Source organism: Panthera leo, chromosome B1, assembly GCF_018350215.1.
Source record: "Panthera leo isolate Ple1 chromosome B1, P.leo_Ple1_pat1.1, whole genome shotgun sequence".
NCBI classification, from domain to species: domain Eukaryota; kingdom Metazoa; phylum Chordata; class Mammalia; order Carnivora; family Felidae; genus Panthera; species Panthera leo.
The window spans coordinates 93,381,365-93,408,334 of record NC_056682.1 but is presented as its reverse complement, the minus strand read 5'-3'; the positions used below and the strand labels follow the sequence as shown (position 1 = coordinate 93,408,334).

Genomic DNA, 26,970 nt, shown 5'->3' with positions numbered 1-26,970 from the left:
ACTGAAATATAATAATGTCTAATGTAAAACACTAAAGATGCATATAAACTTCTTATTGAGAAAACTTCACTTGTCTTTGATTTTGCATTTTTCTTTGCGTATCACAAAGAAGTCTGTACATAAAAGTTCATGAGTAAAAGAATACAGTTGATAGTATTAATGAAATACAAGAATATTTGAAGATCTCTGAAAAATAAAATAATTGCTTTCCTTTAGATTATGTGAATAGCATTTTTATTATGTATACATTTTTAAATGAAATATTTTTAAACAACAAATCCAATCTTTCAACATTTTTTTTCCCTTCAGTTGTACAAGAGGAGTTTCTAACCTGGGGACCTTGGCTTACAGTTAGCATTCTGACTACATCTTCTAGATACTATAAGAAGACTAATACATACTTGAACACATGAGATTTTACAGAGGAGAGATCATACATATAAAAAGGATTTTTAAAGTTTTTTAATGTTTATTTATTTATTTCTGAGAGAGAAGGAGAGAGAGACAGAGAGACAGAGAGAGGGAGAATCCTAAGCAGGCTCCACTTCGTCAGCACGGAGCCCAATGCAGGGCTCCCTCTCATGAACCATGAGATAATGACCTGAGCTGAAATCAAGAGCGGGATCCTTAACCGACTGTTAAAAAAAGGATTTTTAAAAGAATCTATTCAATCAAAAATGGTTAAGAAGCAGAGGTGCATATAAAAGGATCAAGAAACTTAATTTTTGTTGAGGTTAAAAAATTTTATTGATGTGTACCACCTAATATTAATATTAGTAATGCATTCTTTTAAATAGTAACCATAATGTTGTTTTGCTAATAAGAATCAGGTCTTTGTACTTGTTAAGTCTTCTAACTGTAAGATCTATCTTCACCTAGTTTACCATTTTACCAGTTACATATTTCTCTATCAGTTTTAGATCTCTGCTCAAATGCCTTCTCTGACTACCATATCTAAAATAACCACTTTCACCATCCTTTATAATTTCTTTATTCTGCTTGTTAATTCCTTGAAGCACTTCACACATGCAAGCATCATGAAGTTAGTGATATCATGTCATGTTTACTACTGTGTCCTTAACTACCTAAACATTTCATAGGGGTTCAATAAATAATTAGTGACTATTGAATATTGAATGCATGACACTATAAGAATTCCCTATCCAACCTAGTATTGATATTACACCAATATAAATATTTGACTTAGCCCAATACCTTTCCTGTTGTAGGTTCATAATTTTTGATGAATAAACCTGAATGAACACATATTTCTAAAGCTATCATGTATTTGAGAGGTATTTCTATATAAATAATTGCATAGAATACTAAACAAACATTTATTAAGAGTATTATGAATAATGTATGCTCTTTTGTTTTTGTTTCTTTAATTATTGAGTTAGAAATATTTCAGTGCCATATCTTCCTTTTCCATTTGTCTATTAATGAGCACAAGGTTTCTACATCTTGGCTATTATAAATAATGTTGCAATAAATATAGGGATGCATATATCTTTTCAAATTAGTGTTTTCATTTTCTGTGGATAAATACCCAGTACTGGAATTATTGGATTATATGGCAATTCTATTTTTAATTGTTTTAGGAACCTCCATACTGTTTTCCACAGTGGCTGCACCAATTTACATTCCCACCAACAGTGTATGAGTCTTCTTTATGGTATCTAAAAAAAAAAAAAAAAAAAAAAAAAGAATAAACAGAGACAAAAATAAAGAATGGAATCAGACCTATAAATACAGAGAACAAACTAATGGCTGCCAGAGGGGATTGGGGTGGGGGGATGGGCAAGTGAATGAAGAGAAGTTAAAGATACAGACTTCCAGTTACGGACTGAATAAGTTATCGGAATAAAAGTCAATGCATAAGGAATATAGTCAATGATATTGTAATAGCATTGTATAGTGACAAATGGTAGCTACATTTGTGGTGAGCATCGCATAATGTATAAACTTGTTGAATAGTTATGTTGTATACCTGAAACTAATGTACTATTAGTTGCATATCAACTATTCTCAAATAAATATTCTTTAGAAAACATTTTAATGCCAATAGACTTACTAGTTGACAAATTTCCTTTAAACCAACAATAAGAAGGTTAGAATAGAAATAACTTACAATTGAATATAGTAAAACTTGGAATGAATAGAGAAGAAAAAATAATAAAATTACCAAGATTCAAGTTATATTTGAGAAAATTTTTCAAGGAAAAGCATAAACTACAACAGAAGTCGGTGCACTTATGGTCAATAGTAAAATAGTACACAGATTTTTAAATAAAAATACTAGGTTATTTTTCCTTCCAAACTTCATTGCATATTATAAGGTTGCTTTTGCTTCCCAAAACAAAGAATAAATTCCCAAAGAACACTGTTAGTAATGACAGAGATAAGCCAGTAGATAACTAACATACTAATGTTCTATTAGAAATTGTTATTTTGACCAATTTATTTCAATTCTGTTGTCAGTTTTGTGAAAATAACTTAAGAATATAGATGATACTCTATACGCAAGAAGAAAATTAGTGCCTATTTAATAAGAAAAGAAATACATTAAAATAGATTAAAGAACTAACTCTGAAAAACAACATAACATTGAAAAAAATAAAAACAATAATGTTACCTGTATATATGATATTAATGAATGCTTTAAAAATCATAATTATGTTCCGTACTATGATTTTTAAATTTGTTTAAAATCTTGTTATTAAAAGATAAACATTGATCTAGAAATTAGGTCCTAAGTTATTTACTTTTTAAATAATTAGATTCTTGAATAAGTTCACTGCTGGGATCATTCTTAAATGTTCCACTTTACTTTGTTGATGTATCGCAAATAAATGATTTTTCATAACAGCACTTTAATTTTAAAGTCTTTTAAAGTCTTTTAAAATAATTTGTATATTTTCCTATTAATTTAAAAGTTAATTATTTTAGAAGGAGCTGCATTTAACACTCAGTGGTGTGCCAGTCAAGAAATATGTATTGGGTCCGTACTCTGTATTAGGTATTCTGCTGGGTTTCAAAAATTAAAGCATGAACAAGACAAACATATTTATTATTTTTAAAAATGTTGTGGTCTATGAGGGTAGAGAGATAATTAAAACTCCAACTAATTATTAAGAAGTGATAAGTTTTTTAATAAAGGAAATAAAGAGACTATCAGTGATGAATTATGATGTTTCACTATATACACACGGTACAAATAATCTTACTATTGAAATTATAGTATTAAATTATTGCCATTATTATCTAAGATATGTTTCTGCGTTCAAAGTTTGTAGAACTGCCCCAAGAGGCAAAACTCTTATTTCTAAAGTGTCTTAAAAATAATTTCATTTTGGGGCGCCTGGGTGGCTCAGTCAGTTGGGCTTCCGACTTCGGCTCAAGCCATGATCTCATTGTTTGGAGTTCAAGCCGGGCATCGGGCTCTGTGCTGACAGTTCAGAGCCTGGAGCCTGCTTCTGATTCTGTGTCTCCCTCTCTCTCTCTGCCCCTCCCCCGCTCACACTCTGTGTCTCTCTTTCTCTCTCTCTCTAAAACAAATGAACATTAAATTAAAAGAAAAATCATTTTATTTTACCTCATGTAGACTCTACCCAGAGTAAAAAAATTCTCCAAAAGCCCAAATAATTTATTTCAATTAGTCAGTTATTTGTAAAAACAAAAAGGGATTGACCTGATATTTTATTTGTCTTCACTCCATAAAAATAATCCTTAAACTCAATTAATGTGACAAAATTAAGTTTTCACTAGGTATTTAATTTTTCAACCTTATAGCCATTTGGCCTTAAATTCTACAACTTGGCCTCATACAACTGTACAATGTAAGTTTAGGAGATGACATGAAACAGCCCCTGGAGATGTTAAGTCTGCGAAAAAGCTGCAATTTGAAAATCTCGTTCTTCTTCAAAACACAATCTTCTCTCTTTGCCTCTGGATATCAAAAATTTCAGTAGCAATAGTTTATGATCAAGCTATCGTGCTATGTATTTATTCCAGCTACACATATACCTAATAAACAACATTTCACAACTGCTCTTTAAGCCATACTGTGGTCAATGAAACACGTCACATCTGAGATTTGACATCAGTTGAAGCATTAGGACTTAGGGAGCTCAGATAAGCTTTCAGCAATGACAGAATGTGTTCCTTTTAGTATTAGCATCAAGTGGTTTCTATCTAGGTATTATGTTAAAAGAGAAAATAATCTCTAGCGCATGATATAAAAAGAGGAAGTCATGGGGATTGGCATCTTTATATACAAAACCTGAAGAGTTCACAGTTTGAAATGTTATAATCCTCTCTCAACATTATAATTATCGCCTTCAAAAATGCCTTTGAAAGTGTTCTTTTATTATCTCAGTACACAATGGTATGCCAGATTATAACTATTTTTTCAGTGAGATATTAAATTATCCATATTGGGAAGCACAAATATTTTAGCAAGCAAAAAAATAAGCAATGGTTTTACCACAAGAGACATGACATTTACAATGGATGTCTTTGTCACTTATTTTATTGCTAAAATGATATAGATTTATCAAATTCCTAAAATATGTTACTGTAAGTTCTCCCTCTGGCTATTTAATTTTATTGGATATACAATATAAGTCTGAGTATCAATTTAAAGAATGCCGAAACAAATTCCTAAAATTGAAATTTTGTTAAATGTAATGAAGTACACATTTAGTGTTTCTGCCAACGCATTTAAGCATAGAATCATCTGTGTTTCCAGCATTTACTCAGAATTATAGAATATTTTTGTAATAAAGTTTGAGTGACATTAAAAATTCTGCACGTGGAATTTTTTTTTTAATATAAAGTGACCATGATCATTTTATAGTATTGTTTACTCAAACACCTACTTTGGGGAGGGAGGGGGGATGGTCTAAAACTGACCACGCAAGTGTTGGCCAAAGACAGAGCAGAGAATCCAAAATCTGGCTCAGGTTGTATTGACTCCATTAGGCCTTAGTTCTCTCCTCTGTAAAATGAAGGCTGTGCCACACCCACTGAAGAAGTTCTGTGACCTCAAACACCATTTTAGGCTCTGGAGTGTTCCGTTCTGAAGGGTTCAGAGAGTTCCAGCAATTTGAAGGTGGCATAAATGAGGATCAGGCACTGATACCCTGCCACACAGACCCATCTGCATACTTGGAATGTCCTAAAGCCACAGGTGAGGTGGGGGGAGGGGCTCAAAGCATCTTTTGCCCTGGATGGAAGGGATTCCAGAAGATGACCACAGACTGGACCATCAGAGGTGCAAAGCCAACAATCTACAACCTGGAGGTCAATTTCCCAGATCCCAGGTTGCAGCAGTCCACACTTGAGAAAGATTTTTCTGACGCTCCAATTACAAAATAATTCCATGTTTCAGATTGGGGCTGAAAGGGCAGCATTATAAAACTGCGTGGAGAATTTTAAGATCATATTCATATTTTCCAACAGTAATTTTGGTATAGTCCTCATTATGGCATGTTTCCAAGAATATGTTTAGCAGGAAAAAGCCTTTTTTTTTCTCTCCCAGCTGTTAGAGTTTTGTTATTCAGGATTATGCCTATAGTGTAATTTTGAAGAGTAGTAGGCCTTCATTTTATATACCAATACAATTTTTTTTTAATCAGCACTAACACCAATTCATCTCAGATTTATTACATAAAAAAAGTGTGTAGGTCTTCTGTCCAGGTAATAACTAAATGCTGTAAAGTTATCACAGGTACAATCGTATCCAAGAAACTACACTCATGGAATATAATGCTTAAAATTTTAATTACACACAAATCAGCGTATTACAAACAAAGGTTGTAGAGCTACAATTTTTTCTAACACTTTCTATAATTCATTAGAGTATATTTTTCTTTCTGGATGTGAATTTCAACATAAAATTGAATAGTTCATTATTTAAGAAGACAGAATATAAAATCTCAGGTGAATATTAAGAAAATAGACCCAAATTTCCCCTTTGAAAAATCTCCCAAGATTTCTTTTAGTGATCCAAATTTATTATCAAGTGCTATTTATTTATTTATTTATTTATTTATTTATTTATTTTTAAATGGTTATTTATATTGAGAGAGAAAGAGAATGGGGGTTGGGTGGAGGTAGGCAGAGACAGAAAGAGAATCCCAAACAGGCTCTGTGCTATCAGCGCAGAGCCCGAGGCAGTGCTCACACTCATCAACCACGAGATCATGACCTGAGCTAAAATCAAAACTTGGATGCTTTACTGGATTGAGCCCAGGCGTTCCTGGAGCATGGAAAGTACCCTGTTGGCTTAGTCATGTGGTGAATTGAATTGTTTTGATACAAGTCATCTGAATCATTTTTGACAAAACTCTATCCAGAAAACTTTATTTGTATGAATACAGAACTTTATACATGTAGCTTTCAGCTCTTGATTCAGAAATATGCTCATCTGGAACAAACTGATGGTTGCCCGTGGAAGGGGAAGGGGAATGGGGAAGGTAAAATGAGTGAAAAGGAGTGGGAGACACTGGATTCCAGTTATGGAAAGAGTAAGTCATGGGAATAGAAGGTAGAACATAGAGAATACAGTTTGTGGTATTGTAATAGCATTGTATGGTCATAGATGCCATGTACACTTGTGGTCAGTTTAGCATAACGTATAAACATATGGAACCACTATGTTGTATGCCTGAAACTAATATAACACTGTGTGCCAACTAGACTTCAATTTTAAAACAAAGGAAATATGCTCATTTTGGGGGCGGGGGTGGTGGCTGGCCAACCCCAACACTGGTATAGCTTACTGGTATACCTTTAGGAATACTTCCGGTCTTTCTGGAAGTTTGTTGAGCCACTAAGTAAGATAATTACTTAATACATCTTTTTTTTGACTCTGAATTTCACAATTTGGAGAAATATGTTAAGGACAAAGGCGAAGTACTTTGGTACTACACACAAAAAAATTGGTGGCTCCATGGTTATTCTGTCTGACCCAATAACTAGATTTTAAGCTCCTTCAGGGGAAAAAAAAAAGTATTTAAATTTTCAGTAACTTTCTGTATAACACATTAACCAGTAAGTATATAAAGTGTCTACTGAATTTAATTAATAATTGAAAGGAGAAATTTGATGTTATTGGATACATAAACCTTATTGAAATATATTATTTGTAAGTATGATCAATATTTTGTTTCATTTATGAAAATTAATATAGAGTGGAATATCTTTAAATTGTTGATTAATAACAGCTTATTTTAAATGACTGTAGCTTCTATCATAAAGGCAGAATATGACATGAGTATCAGAATTCAAAAACACAGAATTATAAAATAAATTGTATCCAATTGTTTACTTTCAATTTCTCACATGCAGTTTAAGGACTTTTCAGTTCTTATATCGTCATTTATCAGTAATTTTTAAAAAATGCACAAGTAGATGGGGCTCCTCAGTGGTTCAGCAGGTCAAGCATCTGACTCTGGATTTCAACTCAGGTCATAATCTCATGGTTCATGGGTTCTAGCTCTGCCACCAGTGCAGAGTCTATCAGGATTCTCTTTCCTTCTCTCTCTGACTGCCCCTGCTCACACTCTATCTCTCTCTCTCAAAATAAGTAAACATTTAAAAGTGCATAAAAAGATAATTTCTCAAAAATACTTGAGTTGTTTATTATTTATTTATTCATTCTTAAGTTAATTAACATACAGTTTAGTCTTCGCTTCAGCAGGAGAACCCCATGATTCATCACTTACATATGACACCCAGTGCTCATCCCAACAAGTGCCTTCCTTAATGCCCATCACCCATTTAACCCATCCATTTAACAATCCTCAGTTTGTTCTTTGTATTTAAGAGTCTCTTATGATTTGCTTCTCTCTCTGTTTTTATCCTATTTTTCCTTCCTTTCCCCTATGTTCATATGTTAAGTTTATCAAGTTCCACATACGAATAAAATGTGATATCTGTCTTCAGCTGTCTGACATATTTTCCTTAGCATAATACCCTCCAGTTCCAGCAACATTGTTCCAAATGGCAAGATTTCATTGTTTTTCATCACTGAGTAGTATTCCAGTGTGTGTGTGTGTGTGTGTGTGTGTGTGTGTGTGTGTGCATGTGTGTGTCTATACCACATCTTTTTAATATGCTCATCAGTTGATGTACATTTGAGTTCTTTGCATAATCTGACTATTGTTGATATTGCTGCTATAAACAGTGAGGCGCATGTGCCCCTTCGAATCAGCAGTTTTGTATCCTCTGGATAAAAACCTAGTAGTGCAATTGCTGGGTTGTAGAGTAGTTCTATTTTTAACTTTTTGAGGAAATTACACACTGTTTTCGGAGTGGCTGCACCAGTTTGCATTCCAACCAACAGTGCAATACGGTGTCTCTTTCTCCAGATTTTCATCAACATCTGTGGTTTCCTGAGTTGTTAATTTTAGCCAATATTTATACCAATAAGATACACATGCCAATAAATTGAATGGGACTTTATCGAGTTTTCATTTCAAAGCAGGTGATTTTTTTACCTTCCATTATTCTTCCTGGAAACTGCATATAGAACTTTAATTATTTCCAGAAAGAAGATATCAGTTTATCTTTTTAAATTTTCCTATTTAAATTCTAATGATACCAGTTTCTTTAGTGGGAAAATTATCAGCTTCTCTTTTCCTACGCAGACACTTACATAGAAATAAAAATAATGCCTTTGCCAGATGGGAATGTTGACATTGAATGTAGAATGTGTTTCTACATAGGCTTAGGGTAAGGTAGTAAGCAGTGCAATATCTTGTCATTTTTAAAGAAGGAAATATTTGAAAGTGTTCATGCAATTGTTCCATCTCCACTGCTAGTTATTAATACAAGTAAGTTTTTACTTAAGTCAACCTTGAATGATAGCTTGAATTCCTTTTACTACTCCATGTTTTGTGGACTTCATTTTCTTTAAGGGTCTTCTTTTCTTGATTGGAAAAAGAAACACTACTCCATATTTCCTAGGAAACACTATAGGCATAGGTAAGAGCTAAACTAATGTGTTGTCATTCTTTGACAATTTCTATTAGCTGGAAGGAACAGAAGTGAGCTCTATGTCACTCCCAAACTGCTAACCAGCTGTGACATTTTGTGCTACTTATAACATGATTATGAAAATTAGGAAAAGAAACATTATTAAAATAATGATCATTACTATTAGAGAAATGATTAATTGATTATAATTTAATTTAGAAGTGATTCTATATTAAAAACGCAGGTTCTTAGAAAAGTTTTAATTACTAAGTAGTTTGAGATTTAAGATAAGTACTCACTCAAATGCCTCAGCATAAACTCTCTGGATGTGAGGAGCTGCTTATGTAATTTTAAGAAATAATTAATCTTTATTTTTGAGAGAGAGAGAGAGAGAAAGAGAAAGAGTGAGTGAGGGAGGGGTAGAGAGAGAGGGAGACACAGAATCTGAAACAGGCTCCAGGCTCTGAGCTGTCAGCACAGAGCCCAACACGGGGCTTGAACTCACGAACTGCAAGATCATGACCTGAACCGAAGTCAGACACTTAACTGACTAAGCCACCCAGGTGCCCTAAGAAATAATTAAATAGAAAAAAATATATAGTTGAAAAGCAACCATCCACTATTTTTAGGTCATATTTAAAGCAGAATATTTGTACATTTTTCAGAAAGTGCGTATCTTTTAACATAAACATATTTATTCGGGTTAGAACACAATCAGCACAGTACATGAAAATTATAGCTACATCAAGCAGGCCACTTGCCAAAATGTTTAGTATTAAAAATATGTTCCAGATAAAAAAGGAATTAGAGGAAAACAATAAGTGATGCTTTCATCCCATTTAAGCTTCATTTATCATTATTCTATTCTCACTCCTTTAATAGCCCATAATAAGGTCAAATTTTCACACTAAATTTAACCACAACAACTAACTATAAGTTTTAGGTATAAAAATATCTATAAATATAACTGGGTCTCTATGCTCTTGATATTCAGGAAAGATAGAATATAGCCAGCATATTCTCATTTGAATGGACTAAAATTTAGTCATTTATTCAATAAATATATATTAATTACCTATTTTATCTCAGTCAGTTTTCAAGGCTCTGGTGATGCATTTGTTTACAAAGTAGATAATTGCACTTGCTTTCAGGGATCTTGTATTCTTCTGGTAGAAACACACACAGAAATTCACATATGCAGAAAAACACATATCATCAAGAACCATGAATAGGTGCTGTGAAGGAAGATAAACCTGAGTTGCAGTTTGCTTTAAAAGCACTGGTCAAGGGATGCATCATGGAGAAGGTATAATTTGAACACACTGTGGAAGCCAGTAATACAAGCACTTGAGGTAATGTAGACCATTACATCATGTAGAAGGATACATGAAAAGGCCCTGAAGGAGTGTGCATGGGTGCATTCCAAGGACATTACAGAAGACATTATGGTTGGAACTGAGTGCAGCAATGGTAGGGCAAAGGTAGTGGAGAGAGATTTACCTAATACTGGGGTTTGTATTTTATCCACAGTGATAGAGTAAATTTAAGAATGGTGAAAATGTGAATGACAAGATTGTTCTCATCCTTGAAGAGTATCTACTGCTAATGTTTTAACAATGGAGAGTACATTGAGAAGGATGGTTGTAAGGAGGCCTATTACGAGGTTCTTGCAATGACTCATGTTATCATATTGATGTTTGGACAAAGGTAGTGGTGGTGAAACTGGTAACAAAAGTGACAAAGTCAACTGGGTTTCCTCATAGAATATATATGAGTTGTGATAGATAAGGATAAACAAAAATGTTACTAACACTTAGGGTCAGAGCATACATAAGGATGGAGTTGCCATTTCAGGATGTGGGAAAAGTGTAAGTAAAAAGCAAGTTGAATGGTGGTGGGCAAAGATCAGACTTAGTTTTTGTACAGTTGGTTTTGAGAAGTTAATTTAAGTGGACTTACTGAATAAATTATTGATATAGGACTTTCCAGTTTCAGCTCCAAAATATAAAGAGCTTGGAAGTCATCACTCTTGTCCTTATATTAAGTAAAAGCTAAACAAATTAAAAAAAGAAAATGAAAAAAAAAAAGCTGAACAAACTGAAAATCAATGACTTCTTTTGGACTCATCAGAGAACTGAGGTCAGAGGGCTAACCTCTCCCCCCACATCTGGAGAGACATGTAATCCAGCGGGTCACAGCCAAGGTCTCCTTTGCTGCAGTAAATGCTGCTGCAGCCATTAACTAACAGGAGCACTTCAATGGTAATTTGATGAATGGCTGAAAGCTGAGTGATCTGGAGTGAGAAGGAGAAATTCCTCTGGTCACAGTCTTACAGCAGCCTTCTCGAGAATTTGATGCTCTATTTTCAGGAATCCTAACAAATTCTCATAATACCCAAGAAAGAACCCTTTGTGGCACTGGCAGAGTGATAAAAATACCATTGTGCAATATGCCCACTTCTTTCTCCATAACGAATGCCTATGCTCTGGCAAGAAAAGACTTTAGAAGACCTCCATTCCAGGGACACCTGGGTGGCTCAGTGGGTTAAATGTCTGACTTCAGTTCAGGTCATGATCTCACAGTTCATGTGTTCAAGCCCCGTGACGGGCTCTGTGCTGACAGCTCAGATCCTGAATGGTTCTGTGTCTCCTTGTGTTTCTGCCCCTCTCCCACTTGTGCTCTCTCTCTCTCTTCCTAAAAAAAAAAAAAATATATATATATATATGTATATCATATATTATGTATGCTCAATACATACATGTATATATATATATATATATATATATAGAGAGAGAGAGAGAGAGAGAGAGAGAGAGAGAGAGAGAGAACTCCATTCTACCTGGGAGAAGGATATTTACCTCTTGTCATCTCATTCTATACTTCTTGTATCACTTAAAATGTGGATAAGGAAAAATAAATAAATAAATATGTGGATGAGGATAAGGAACCCTTATGAAGGTCACAGACCAGATACACAGGCTTATTAAAAGACTGACATGTAATCATAGGGCTAGAATGCTTTTTGCCCTTGACACCTTGTTACCACATCATTAAGACTCCAGTATCCAGTATACTCACAGTGGACTCCAGCTCAATGAGCTGCAATATATAGATAGATTCCACTTAAGGAAGAGTTTTAGGGAAGTCAAAATACAGCATGGAGGAAGAAAACAGAAGAAGAACACTAGAGGAAATTGAAGCCTTGGCACTTAAAGCTACAACAAATATTAATCACTGCCAACCACTAGCCAGGAATCATATAAGGCCTCATATTGAAGAGCTATTTGTCTCAGTTCTATTATCCAAATTATCATGTCCAGCTTTCAAAAAAATTATAAGAAATGCTAAAAGTAAAGAAAAAATATAGTCTAATGAAACAAAAAAAATCAGAACTGGATTCAGATATGATACAGACTTTACAATTATTAAACAGGGAATTTAAACTGAAAATATACTAACCTGGAGTTCAGAAGAAAATTTCATTGGAGGCATTAATTTGTTGTCAGTGTATTTTAGTATCAAAATCCATAAGATGGATTAGAAAATTTACAGAGTAAATGGTAGAGAAGAGGTGTGAAAATTGAGTTCTGAAGCCCTCCACTGCTTGGAAAGCCTGGAAGAAACAGAAGTAGAGATTGGGAGTGTGATGTAAAGCCAAACCCAGAAAAATGTATGCTGTGGAAGGTAGTAAGAGAAAGTGTCTCAGGGAGCAAAGAGTGATCTTCTCTGGTAATGCTTGCAGATAGGTGAAGTTAGAGGAGAACCAAGCAGCCATTGGATCAGAGTAAAGTATCAATGGGATCATTGATGGAAGGACAAGAGAAGACTCAGTAGGTGATGATAGTCAACAACAAATTGGCAGATGTAGAAGACAAAAAAGAGGAGAAGAATTAGAGATAGAGAATATAAATAGTTGGAACAGTTTTGTTGTAAAGAGGAAAGGGATAATGAGGTTGTAGCAATTGCAGAATGTGGGTTGAGAAGCTTAATTATAACTTAATAATGGACTTATAATAATTTTACTCTCTATGCATAATAAAAATAGATGTGATGATTAATAATGCAAAAATTAAAGGAAATGATAATTCCTAGAATATTATCCCTGAGGAGGCCAGGTGAAATGGGCTGAAGTGCATACAGGGAGTATTTGACCTAGGAGAAGTGCGTTCATCAACATTTTGTAGTAATTCAACATATACGCTTTCATTATCCTCTCTAATCCTTCCTCGAATTCCGCATCAGACTACACTTTGTCTTTGATTGTTTTGCTGAGTTCAGGGTATATGCTACCACTTTGAAATTGTATATTGCTGGAAAGAAAGGTGTGAGGACCTATCCTGCATGGGCATATTCCTACAACAAATGAAAACTACTTAAATTTGATTATTCATTCAACACTGTGAAAACCTAAGCAAAAAAGCAAGCATACTAAGAAATGAGTCACCACTGATACAATCTCAAATGTAATGTTTAAATTTTATATCAATGACATTATCTGCAAACATCACTTTTTTTTCTTTTATACTGCTAGTTCCTTCAATTTCTATTAGATATGCCAGGCCTGTTAAACTGACAGAACTTAAATATGCCTAACACTGCTGTGAGTAATGAAATGCAGAATTAACCAGGTTCTGTAATTGGCACAGCAGGTAATCACATACCAGTAACTCAAATATTAACTCTGGTTTGTAGAGGCTAACAAATTCATCTCTGCTTCCGTTCTGTTGGGATTTAAAGGATTATAAAAGGCCAGGATCCCAAGGTTCCGGGTTCTATAGACGAGTTTCTCATTCCAAATAGAATTGTTCAGAACACTGTATTAGGGTTTGCCTCTGTGAGAAATAAAAGAGCACCATGGGATAGCCACTCATGCAATGCTGTATTTGTGTAGTCAAACATGGTTTAACATTTAGGATTCTGTCTCTAGAGCAAAGCAAATAGAAGAGGAATAGTAATGTTTTCAAAGAAACATCTATAAATGGAAAGTAAGCATAAGGGCATTTTGTTTTCCTTTAGATGCTTTTGTTTTAGAATATATTTTGCCAAAGCCTCATCTAACTCTGTGCCATCACAGAACATATATTTAGAAAGATGCTTCATGAAAATAATTTTTGAAAGTTTACTCAAGTAAAATGAGAAATCTCTGCTTTCTATATTTTTGAGATTTGTGCTGCACCTAAGAAATACCTATAATAGCACCTATAATAATAATTATCCTCAAATATATTTTTCCAAAACAATTTCTTTGATAAAAGCATAAATATACAATTAAATAATTTTCCAGCTAAAACACTTAGGAAAATAGTGGCTGATTATTTTTATCTACAGAATGAGAAGATTACATTATTCTCCATGTGTCTAGAAACTTACGAGGAAAATCTTAGACTTGAGACTATGGAGGAACTGTTTGGGCCATTTAAGATCTTCCTAATTAGAAGAATATTTGTATTATGTATGACAGAAATGTATTTTTTCAGTTTAAATGATATCTTTTTTGTAACAAGAAAGTTAAGAGCCAAAGACAAGCAACATTTGTGACTAAAAAAATTATAAAAGGATCTTGACATTTTGTTATATTTTATCTGTCTTCAGCGTGATATATTATTTGGTTCAACACTTTGGATCAGTGAGCTATGCAACTGAATGAATACATTTTCTAAATTTTAAAATGATAAATGTTTAAGAAACATAACTGAGGGTATCATATACCTTATACAAACTAGTGATTCAACCTTTATGGCTTTCAATCATCATGCGTTTCATATTACCTACTTTGCCAGATCACTGTGATTTTATGATGACTCAAACATGAATAACAATAAAAGAAAATAGCTTTGATTGATGATAATGGTACTGTGAAATTCATTAGGAATTCAAAAGACTTCAGATTAAGAGTTCAGTTCAAAATTCAGCGATCAGAATCATTGGACTCTGGAACTCATGAAATCAGAATAAAATGCATACACACTTTTAGATAAAACTGTTTCTGAATTGCATATACAAATCAATTATTTATATGATTTTTATTCATCAAATGGAGAAGCCATTGCCTCCAAAGCTTTTACTCTGAACCTAGTAAAATTAGAACACATATTTTGTGATACAGAAAGACTTGTTTCCTACATTACAGAAGTAAAAGGTAGTATGTGATTTCATGAAATGATTCCTAAATGTTAGTCTTCCAGAGAAAAAGAACATTATCAAATGATACTTTAAATAATTTTATCCTGTAATCATGCTCTTTACTGAATAAGTTCCTGTGACTTTATTTAAAATCAACGTAATGGAAACAGAAATCTCTTTTTAAAATAGAATTTTAAAATGGCTTGCCTAAATATATATTAAAATTAACCAAAATGTTATTGCATTTTTTCTGAGAAAATTTTATAAAGTATATAAAGGTAAAAAGAAATATTTAATATTTGGCTTTTAAGTATACGATTATTAAACTATATTTTTAAAGTACATTGTGAAGAACTCACGTTAAGAATTCAGAAAAGATTTTTTACTAGAAATCCAAAGTCTCCAAAGAATGACCTCGTGCAAGCCATTTAAATCATAACAAAGTTCTTGAATAGCAAAAAATAAAATCACAAATTATAATAATAAATACAATAAAGCAATTTTATACAAATGCACAAACCTGATAATCTATGCTGATAGGTTAGAAAATAATTACTTGCTTCCCTAAAGAAAAGCAGCTGTAAATTATTCAGTGGTTACTCCAGCACTGATGGAAACATTCCTTTGTTTTGTATTTCTAGCTTAAAGAATTCTCTATCAAGACTTAGGCAGCCTTCTTATTTCTCTGTAATTATGGATAGTGTGGTTAGCCTTTAGTTTTCACATCCACATTTATTTTCTTTAAAGAATGTTCTTTATTCCAAATGTTTCTTTCGTTTTTTGTTTTTTTTTTTTTTTTTTTTAATTTGTATTACTTAGGAAGCCTGGTAACCCTTCCTTGAATAAAATGACTAATTCTTGAATAGTGGAAGAATTGATTGCTAAATTGTGAGAGAGACATAAACACATCAGCACACACATGCACGCACACACACAAACACACACACACACCTTCACCTATCTGTCATCTATTATCTTATCTATCTATCTATCTATCTATCATCTATCATCTATATGAATTGATGAAACATGACCTGTAGGGAAATAGGTTCTACTTACATAAATGGGTTAGAAAAAAATCTTAGGGCAGAGAGCCGCCACCACGGGGTGAAAACGCCCAAGACTAGGTAGTGAGATATTGTAATGGGGTCACGAGTAAATTTACTTTCCATCTGATGCCAATGCATCTTTATCACAAACTCCACTTGCCCCACAGACCCTTTGCTTTTTACACATACAATTTAATGATTACTGTCTATTTTCTTCATGTTTACCACATGTGTAAGATCTCTTTTTCTTCACTTTCACCACATGGGTAATATCTTGTGAGCTCAATAAATAAAGAGACAAAACCCCTGTTCATGGCTCTTATCTCCTCCAGGACATTAACCTCTCTTGTATTCAATTCTGCATACACTCTCTTGTTGGAAAAGAGAACTCCAGACTCATAGTCTGTGACAATGACCTAGATATAAGTACTAAAAAACAGAGAGTGCCAGCCGAAAGGCTCAGATCTAGCATTCTGACCTGGATTATAGTCCAGTAATACTTCAGTGTGAAAATATTATTCTCCTGGAAGATTCCACTGTATAATTCTCATCAAGCATTATTTTGTGTGTGTGTGTACTTGTCATTCCCAAACACTGGTAAACATTTTTTTCACATTTTTATTACCTCATTTGTCATTTTAAGTGTACAAGTCAGTGAATAATCATCTTTATGAAGTTTTTTCTTTTGTGTTGTTTGTGATTTTTCCTGTAATGCCACTTGATACTTTAGTTTTATGGTTGATTGTGATAATAATGAAAACCAACATTTATTTAGCATTTACTTTACCCCCACAATAAAAAAAATATTTTATACATAATTTCTTTTTCAATTATTTCAATGTTACTATAAATTAGATAATAGTTATTCTAATTTTATAGATAAGGATGGTAAAATGCAAAGAGATAATACACTTCTATATTATCCATATTTTCTTATGGTCTTCTTTCAGTCCTGCTACTCCTCAAATCCTTTTGTATTAAAGGTATTTATGTTGAAGAATGACAAGAAGAAATTATGTCATAGAGGCTGATTATGGCTCTGTGAATTAATAACTCGGTGAATCTGAGCAAGTAATGATTATGTCTGGATCTCAGTTTCATATTTGTACAATGAGGATAACACGTAATGAAATGCTTGATTTTAATACACATAAGTAAAAATGTATGCAAAACCTATAATGCTTTGGCAGATTCAAAACTATCAGTAATGTAGGTATAGAGATTATAATTAAAGTGGGAAAAGTTTGATTATTAAAAAACAAAGTTTACATTTTGGAGGTTAATTGACTCTGATCACACAAGTTAACTATCCCCTCATGGTTCCAAGTACAAGATTGCTCAACTGTAACATAACTATGGGAGTATTACCTACATGGTACAATTATTTTGAGGGTCAATTTAGATGATTCATATAAAGCAGAGTGCCAGACACATAAGTATTCAGTAACTGTTAGGTATTTTTTGTTATTGTTATTATTTTTCACTTTTAGTGTAGAAGTTTACATCTATTTTTCTGACTCCTTTAATCCTAGAACTTCTAATTGCTTATATACATACAGTTTTTATTTTCTACACTTCTAATTCGCATACCAAAAGAAAAAACTGACCCAGATTTACTTTCGGTTTGATGTGCCAGAATTTGGTCCCATTGGGTGGCATTCTTTTCCAAACTTAGCTCAGCCAACTTAAATTACGTGACTTGTTTTATTTTCTTATAATCAATATAGAATTCTCTTATTTGATCCTTAACATCTGGTTTGTTGACCCAAGCTAAGCCAGAGATAACACAATTTGAGGATTGAAAGAAACTTGATTAAGTGCCTCCTTTTATGTATGTGTTAACTATTATACATATTAAATGTCTTGCAAAAATTCATAATCAGTGTATTATTTATCTAGATAAAATCCTTGAGAGCTGCTTTAGAGAAGGAAGATAAACTACACTATTAAAAGTGTTTTAATATTTAATTAACATAATAGTATTACTGAAGATGAATAAAAAGATCAAAACATTTAAAATTTTTGGAATTTTTTGACAATTATTCTCTGGCAATTATTTCTTATATTATGAAATTTACTAGGAAATTACAAAAAGAAAGTCACCAAATAAGCAGAATACTTTTGGGGGGAAACAAAGTAAAAAATTGTATTTTTTTCAGTATATTTCAGAAAATGTCATGATTTTAATATCAGCACTATAATATGATTTTACTGTGTTCTGTCACACCAAAGGGTTTCAAAGGAAATAATGTGTGAAGAAATGGCATTTTTACTTCAGAGTGATAATTATCAGCTATATTCCGTAACAGACAGATCACTACAAAGCAATAATAGTGCCTATTATGATTCAAGAAAACTTTTATGTGAAGTTCTTCATATTTGAAGGATGATGGTATTGATGACAATGATAAAATAACAGCACTCAAGTTCCGTTTTTTACTTTCTCCTGAAAGATCCTAAGGTTATATATTTGAAAGTCTCTATTTCTGCAATCATGGAAGGCAAGTAAAATATCAAATTATTTTCAGGAAAAGGAAATCAAATCCTCTTAACAGTAACAGTGTGATTTGCAAAATGAGATGTTTTCTTTGAATATTTAATCATGACTGCAACATGCTCCAAGAGAAAAACGAAATCAATGACAACAGCAGCAACAGAAATTAACATTTTGTGGCATATCAAAGATTTCCAAATTGTGAGTATCTCATATTTTATGGCCCATTCTTCAGTGATTTATTTAACGCCATGAATTAAAGACTAATACACACTTTCATGATTATCATTTATTAATTGTTCTGAGGGGAAAAAAGTCACATGGTGAGCCAATATGTTAAAAATATATTTTACATCTAGATGAACATGCAATATATTTTAAATCAAAGATGACTCAAAACAAAAATACAGTTTATTAAAATTAACCCAAAGAAGTGGAAATTGTGATGGAAAAATTAACAGAGAACCAATTAGAAATGTAATTGAAGGTTTAATGTTGAAAGTGTCATTAAGGTCAAATGTAAAGATATCTACAATCTAAATGGCTGACAAACCTAAAACTATTTAAATTACCTTAGAATACATGGAATTCTTTCCAAATCAATGTATAAAGCTAACATAAATTTAATGTAAACATGTGATATGTTATACAATGAAAATTGTATATTTTAGAATATACAAATATAAATTTAGAATATTTAGAAAAATATTATAGAATAATCTTATTGCAATTATTGCATCATTATGGTAAAACTATTTTAAACATAAAGTTAGGAAACACAGCAATAAATTAAAAGAAAAATACATTACTAAAAAAATCCCTGATATATGAGAATAAGCCTAAATTAAGAAATATATTACTGTTAACATATGAAAGGGGATAAATACACTCATATCATTAGATGTTAAAATATTTAGATGTAGAAGTATTTAGATTTAGATGTAGAAATATTAGATGCAGAAATGAGCAACTATCTCTTATCCAAATTCTATATAAAGTGAGAATAAAATAAAACCATGCATTTAATACTGTCTGTTTTCAAATCTCAACAGCAAATAAGTTCTTAATTTGGGAAATATAAAAATGAATTTGAGTAATGCCAGAATTTGAGAGGACTAACTTTTCTTAGCCTGATTATTGGACCTTGATTTGAAGTCCTAGTGGCACCAGAAGAAAATAAGAATTTATGTTGTGGATGATAAATTTTAAACCTGAGAAAACCCAGCTCTAGAAAAAACAAAAAAAAAAAAAAAACAAAAAACAAAAAACAAAAAACAAAAAGCAAAAAACAAAACAAAAAACCCCCTAACATTAACGAAAGAATTTTTAGGTCATCAGATACATGAAAAATCTATTCTTGGCTTTATCAGTAACTACTTAGGAAGCTAAATAGCTAAATCATTGCATTTATATTAACAACAAAAATTATGGAAATGTTTAGGAATAAATTTAACAATGAAATGCAGGAACTACTTGGTGAAATTAAAAAATCCTACTTCAATTTATAAAGCAGAATTTAGATATAATGGCATAAAATATATTTTTTAAAGTGAATTACTGGTTTATTATTTTATTTTTATTTTATAAAAGTTTTAATTTTAATCCCAGTTAATGTACAGCGTAATATAAGTTTCAGGTGTACAATATAGTGATTCAACATTTCTAAACAACACCTGGTGCTCATTACAAGTGCACTCCTCATCCCCATCACCTATTTAACCCCCCCCCCCGAGCCTCCCCTCCCCAATCTCCCCTCTGGCAACCATAGTTTTCTTTTCTTTTTTTTTTTTTTATTAAATTTTTTTTAACGTTTATTTATTTTTGAGACAGAGAGAGACAGAGCATGAACGGGGGAGGGGCAGAGAGAGAGGGAGACACAGAACTGGAAGCAGGCTCCAGCCTCTGAGCCATCAGCCCAGAGCCCGATGCGGGGCTCGAACTCATGGTCCGTGAGATCGTGACCTGAGCTGAAGTGGCTCAACCGACTGAGCCACCCAGGCACCCCTAGGTTTCTTTTCTTTAGTTAGGAGCCTGTTTCTTGGTTTGCCTCTCTCATTTTTTTCCCTTTTTTCATTTGTTTTGCTTCTTAAATTCCATATATGACTGAAATCATATAGTATTTGTCTTTCCCTGATTTAATTTTTCAATTATTTATTTAAATTATAGTTAGTTAACATACAATGTAATATCACTCTTAAGAGTAGAATTTAGTGATTTATCACTTACATATAACACCCCCAATGCTCATCACAAGCATTCTCCTTAATACCATCACCTATCTGGCCTATCACCCACCCATCTTCTTCCATCAACCCTCAGTTTGTTCTCATTAGTTAGGTCTCTTATGGTTTGCTTCCCTCTATCTTTTTTTTTCTTTCTTTATGTTCATCTGCTTTGTTTCTTAAATTCCACATATGTGTGAAATCATATTGTATTTGTCTTTCTCTGACTAATTTATTTTGCTTAGCATAAAACACCCTAGCTCCAACCACATCAGTGCAAATGGCAAGATTTTATTCTTTTTTATGGCTTATTATTATTCCATTATGTATATATCTATATATCTATGTATCTATATATCTATATATCTGTATCTGTGTATCTACCTATATCTATATCCTATCCATATCTATATCTATATCATCTGTATCTAAATCAATAATCTATATACCATCTCTTCTTTATCCATTGATCAGATACTTGGGCTCTTTCCATACTTTGGCTATTGTATGTAATGTTGCTATAAAATCAGGGTACACGTATCCCTTTGAATTAGTATTTTTGTATTCTTTGGGTACATACCTAGTAATGCAATTGCTGGATCATAGGGTAGTTCTATTTTCAATTTTTTGAGAAATCTTCATACTGTTCACAGTGGCTGCACTAGTTGGCAATTTCACCAACAGTGCAAGAGGCTTCCTTTCTCTCCAAATATTCACCAACACTTGTTTCTTGCATTTTTTTTATTTTAACCATTAGTACAGGTGTGAGTACTAATGTGTGAGTACAGTGTGTGAGTACCATTAGTACAGGTGTGAGTACAGATATCTCATTGTAGTTTTGACTTCTATCTCCCTGATAATGATATTGAACATTTTTTCATGTGTCTGTTGGGCATCTGTAGGTCTTCTTTGGAAAAAAAAAAGTCTATTCATGTCTTCTGTCCATTCTTTAGTAGAATTATTCATTATTTTGGTGTTGAGTTTTATAAATTTTGGATACTAACTTTTTATCAGATATATTATTTGCAGATATCTTCTCCCATTCTTAAGATTGCCTTATAGTTTTGTCAATTGTTTCCTTCACTGTGTAAAAGCTTTTTATTTTTCTGAAGTCCCAATAGTTTATTTTTGAATTTGTTTCTTTTGATTGAGATATATCTAGAAGGAAGTTGCTATGGCTGATATCAAAGAGGTTACTGCCTGTGTTCTCATCTAGAATTTTTATGGTTTCCTATCTCACAGTTAAGTCTTTCCCCCATTTTGAATTTATTTTTGTGTATGTTGTAAGAAAGTGGTCTAGTTTCATTCTTTTGCATGTTGCTGTCCAGTTTTCCCAACAGCATTTCTTGAAGAGACTTTTTTACATTGGATATTCTTTCCTGCTTTGTTAAGGATTAGTTGACCATGTAGTTGTGGGCTCATTTCTGGGTTTTCTATTCTGTTCTATTGATCTATGTGTTTATTTTTGTGCCAATACCATACTGTCTTGATGACTATAGTTTTGTAATTTACCATGAAGTCTAGAAATGGGATATATCCAGATTTGTTTTCTTTTTCAAGGTTGCTTTGGCTAGTCAGGGTCTTTTGTGGTTATACAAATTTTTGGAGTGTTTCTTCTAGTTCTGTGAAAAATGCTGGTGACATTTTGATAGTATTGTATCAATTGTGTAGATTGCATTGGGAATATAAGAATATGTTCATAAAGAATTTAAAAAAAGAATGCATATGTAAATAAAATTGTCATGAGAATATCATGTAATTTTGTAGAAATTATTCTTGTATTAAAAATACTATTAAGGTTTTGATAAAAGAACAATGGCCCTAGAATTAAAAAAAAAGATAAACAATGATGGGAACTTGCCTTATTATATATGAATAAATCATAGAAGTCCTTTGGGTTAAATCAATAAAATACCAATGTTATATAACTTTTCCTATGTGTTTTTTTTTCTAGGTTTACAGGTTCAGATCCCACACTTAAATATTTTTAAATGTAAAGAGTTTATTCAAATTGATCAGAAATAGAGAAATAGTCAATTGACTAACAAGTATATGAGCAGACAAGACCCTGAAAACTCCAAATAATTAATATGAAAACGTACCTTGAATGATAAATAGGAAATGGTGAGTAAAAGAACAGTGACATTATTACTGATCATATAGGCAAAATCTAAAAAATATAGCATCATGTGAAGCTAATAGAGCCACTGACAGTAATGAATGTATATGAAACTTCATACGTTGTTGTTGTTGCTTCGCTAATGAATTTACAGAATCTTATGTAATGCCACAAAGGAGAATTTCTTTATAGAAATCATATCATACTGCATAAATTTTCATCTCAAACAACTTTAAATGTAAGTGAAAATAATGTAAACAACTTAGGTGCATATTCATAGGGAAATAACTGTACAGGATTGTTTTAGGGACTTCAGTCTTGGAGATAATTGCTACAATATCCTTTTCCTAGTTTGGAACATCAGAGAAATTTTCACCTATACTTAGGCATTCCAAGATCACGGTTCTGAATCCTATGATACTAACGCAAAATGTCTGTCACCCTCTCTGAGGTACTGAACTTGCTCATAACCCCTGTCTCTCACCAGGGTTCCCATAATGAGAGCTTGTCAGTGATTAGCCATTTTCCCAAATTCCTTATATAAGACTCCACTTACTCCCTTTTCTAAAGCTGAAATGTTGACTTTCCTCCTCAGTGCTTTCTAGTAGTGCTTTTATCTACTATTCTTGCAAGAAGAGGATGTTTGCAGAGTTAAACTTGTTTAACTCCTAACAAATCCAGAAAATCACATTCTTTGCAGATGAAATCTAAGTTTCGTATTTTTCAGCTCCAATTAGAACCAAAATACATGTGATCCACAGTGAATCCAGCAATTAAGCAATAGGTTTTTTGTCAGCCAATTGGATAGGAAAATAGCATTGGTGTCAAGAAACATCATTATTCATCAAGTTCTGAAGATTATGAGATGTTTGTGAAAATATGTATCCAAGATAAATCAATTTTATTAGTTTGGCTACCTTCCAAAAGACTTGAAACATTAATATGTAGATAGTAGAAAAAAATTAAGGATTAATTCCTGCTGGATATGTTGATAAATGATTCTTAAATATTTTTTTATTTTTTGTCTCAAATATATCTCCTTAATGTTTTTAATTCTTGAGATTTCTCTATCAAACAGTTGTTATATTATTTTTCTTCTTCCTCAGTTGTTGTTATGTATCTTAGATGAGAAAGTTACTAATGCAAGAGCTTTGTTTAAAATGAAATATATATGTGTGTGTATGTATATGTATATTTATATAATAAAGCAAAGTCTTTAAAAAAAAACTTGTCGGGGCGCCTGGGTGGCGCAGTCGGTTAAGCGTCCGACTTCAGCCAGGTCACGATCTCGCGGTCCGTGAGTTCGAGCCCCGCGTCAGGCTCTGGGCTGATGGCTCGGAGCCTGGAGCCTATTTCCGATCTGTGTCTCCCTCTCTCTCTGCCCCTCCCCCGTTCATGCTCTGTCTCTCTCTGTCCCAAAAATAAAAAATAAAAAAAAAAAAAACAAAAAAACAAAAAAAAAAAAACTTGTCTTTTTAGATTTCTTCATAATGACACCATAGCTGTTCATGCTGTTAAAATCTACTTATAATTAGGGGAGGAGCCAAGATGGCAGAACAGCATGTAAGTCTTTTGTGTGTCTCCTGTCCATGAAATACAACCAGACCAACACTAAACCATCCTACACGCATAGAAAACTGATTGGAGGATTAACACAACAATCTGCACAACCTGAACCACAGAATTCAGCAGGTACTCGGTGCGGAGAGGTGAACTTGGGGAGAGAGAAGGCGCAGGAAGGGAGGTGCTTCTGTGAGCAGAGAGAGGACAAGAGACAGGGGGAGAATACAGGAAAAGCACTCCTCCCCAAAAGCAGCTGGAGAGAAAGTGGAAAATTGGAAACAGCTGCAGGGACTAAAATAAAAGGGAGGAAGGAGAAAGGAGGGTGTTTAAATTCCATCAAGACTGCAAACAAGGGAAGCACAAAGTCTGCAACTCCACAGGTCGATACCTGATGGTGCTCTGGTGGGAAAGGCGAATCCCCAGGAACAGAGGGGGTCCAGGAGGTTCTCGGGCCACACGGGGAAAAGCTGTTCCACTGCTGGAAGGACATTTGGTAGAGACTGTTGAAGCCACCTGGTTCCAGCAGACCCCGGAAGGCAGCCACATTCGCTGGTGCTGGGGCAATGTCATTAAGGGTGAAGCCTGGTGCTGGATTTGTTGTGATTTTACATAATCCCTGAAACGCTGCTGCTACACTATCTCACAAACTTTTTCTGGGGCGGGCTGGCACCTGGCCAGTTTCGGGACACCAGCAGCAATAGGCCCAGTAAGCATTCCTGGGTACAGCTGACATTCAGCCATTGCTCATTCAGCCATTGCTTGGCAACACCCTCCCGCAGAGGGGCAGAACAGGTCAAAGCCTCAGTCCTTCAGAAATAAGGGACCAGGGAAAACAGCCGCATCTGAAACAAAACTTGGGAGAAAGGTACTGCCTGGGGCCTGGTCACACAGAGTGAAAAAACGGGGAGTGGACGAAACCTGAAGACAGAGGATGGATGTGCGATTGCTGATTGGGGAGAACAGACTGGCTCGCTGGGTGGCGCCATTTTCACTACTCCCGCACATGCGCATACACACACACACCTACAAGCACTGCGACAATCCACCCCAGTAGGCTAACAGCGCCATCTAGTGGAGAGCGGAGCCGTTTCACTGAGCCCTGCCCAACTGGGCCAACTTTGCTCTTCAAGAACACAAGCATCACCACTGGCTTAATTAATGGACAATAAAGCGCTACATAGACTGATGTCTAGGGGAAAATGAAGTAATTTCAGTCCTACTTCAATCTGTTACCAACTCCATCTATTCAATATTTTTATTTTTTTTCCTCTTTTACACTTCTTTTCTTTTTCTTGAATACAGAAAGAGAAAAATTTATTTTTATTTTCAACTTTTATTAAAAATATTTTTATTTAATTTTTATTACTATATTTTTTACTTTTGTGTAAATTTTTTCAAACTCTATTTTACTTTCATCATTTTATTTTAATCTACTTCAGGGTATTCACCTTTTCAAATTTTCAAACAATTTCCATATTTTTTTCTTTTTTCTCTTTTTCTCTTTTTTGTTTCTTTTCTGTTTCATGAATGCAGACAGAGAAAAACCTCATTTTTAACTTCAATTTCTATTAAACATATTTTTCTTTAAATTTTTTTACTATATTTTTTTGCTTTTATGTAAATTTTGTCAAATTCTATTTTACTTCCATCATTTTATTTTAGTCTACTACAGTGTATTCACTTTTTCAAGTTTTTAAACGATTTCCTTTTTTCTTTTTTATCTTTTTTCTCTTTTTCATTTCTTTTCATTTTCTTGAATACATAAAAATAAAAAAATCATATTTATTTTTAATTTTTATTAAAAACAGTTTCTTTAATATTTTTCTACTATATTCTTTATTTTGTGTATATTTTTTAAAATTCTATTTTACTCCCATCATCTCATTTTACTCTACTTCAGTGTATTCATTTTTTCAAATTCTCAAACGATTTCCTTTTTTCTTTCCTCCCCCTTCCTTTTTTTTTCTCTAATCTGTCAATTCACTTTCAACACCCAGACCAAAACACACCTAGGATATAGCATCATTTACTCGATTTGTGTTTGTGTGTGTTTAATTTTTTAATTTTAATATTTTTTAATTTTAATTTTTTTAATTTTAACTTTTCTACCTCATTAATTCCTTTTCTCCCTTCAAAATGACAAAACGAAGGAATTCACCCCAAAAGTAAGAGCATGAAAAAACGACAGCCAGGGATTTAACCAACACGGATACAAGCAAGATGTCTGAACAAGAATTTAGAATCACAATAATAAGAATACTAGCTGGAGTCGAAAATAGATTAGAACCCCTTTCTTCAGAAATAAAAGAAGTAAAAAATAGCAAGAATGAAATTAAAAATGCTATAACTGAGCTGCAGTCATGGATGGATGCAGCAGCTGCAAGGAGGGATGAGGCATAACAGAGAATCAACAATATA

At 33.2% G+C, this 26,970-nt stretch overlaps 1 long non-coding RNA gene across 1 annotated transcript in view; it reads left to right on the top strand.

Annotated features, from left to right (window-relative positions):
* Nucleotides 1-5,105: 5,105 nt before the first annotated feature.
* Nucleotides 5,106-26,970, top strand: part of LOC122217001 — a 40,546-nt gene continuing 18,681 nt past the window's right edge. Inside the window, exons 1-3 of the long non-coding RNA XR_006201240.1 lie at nucleotides 5,106-5,191; nucleotides 18,683-18,849; nucleotides 22,825-22,994. This is a non-coding gene — a long non-coding RNA (uncharacterized LOC122217001). The remainder of the gene's footprint in view (nucleotides 5,192-18,682; nucleotides 18,850-22,824; nucleotides 22,995-26,970) is intronic.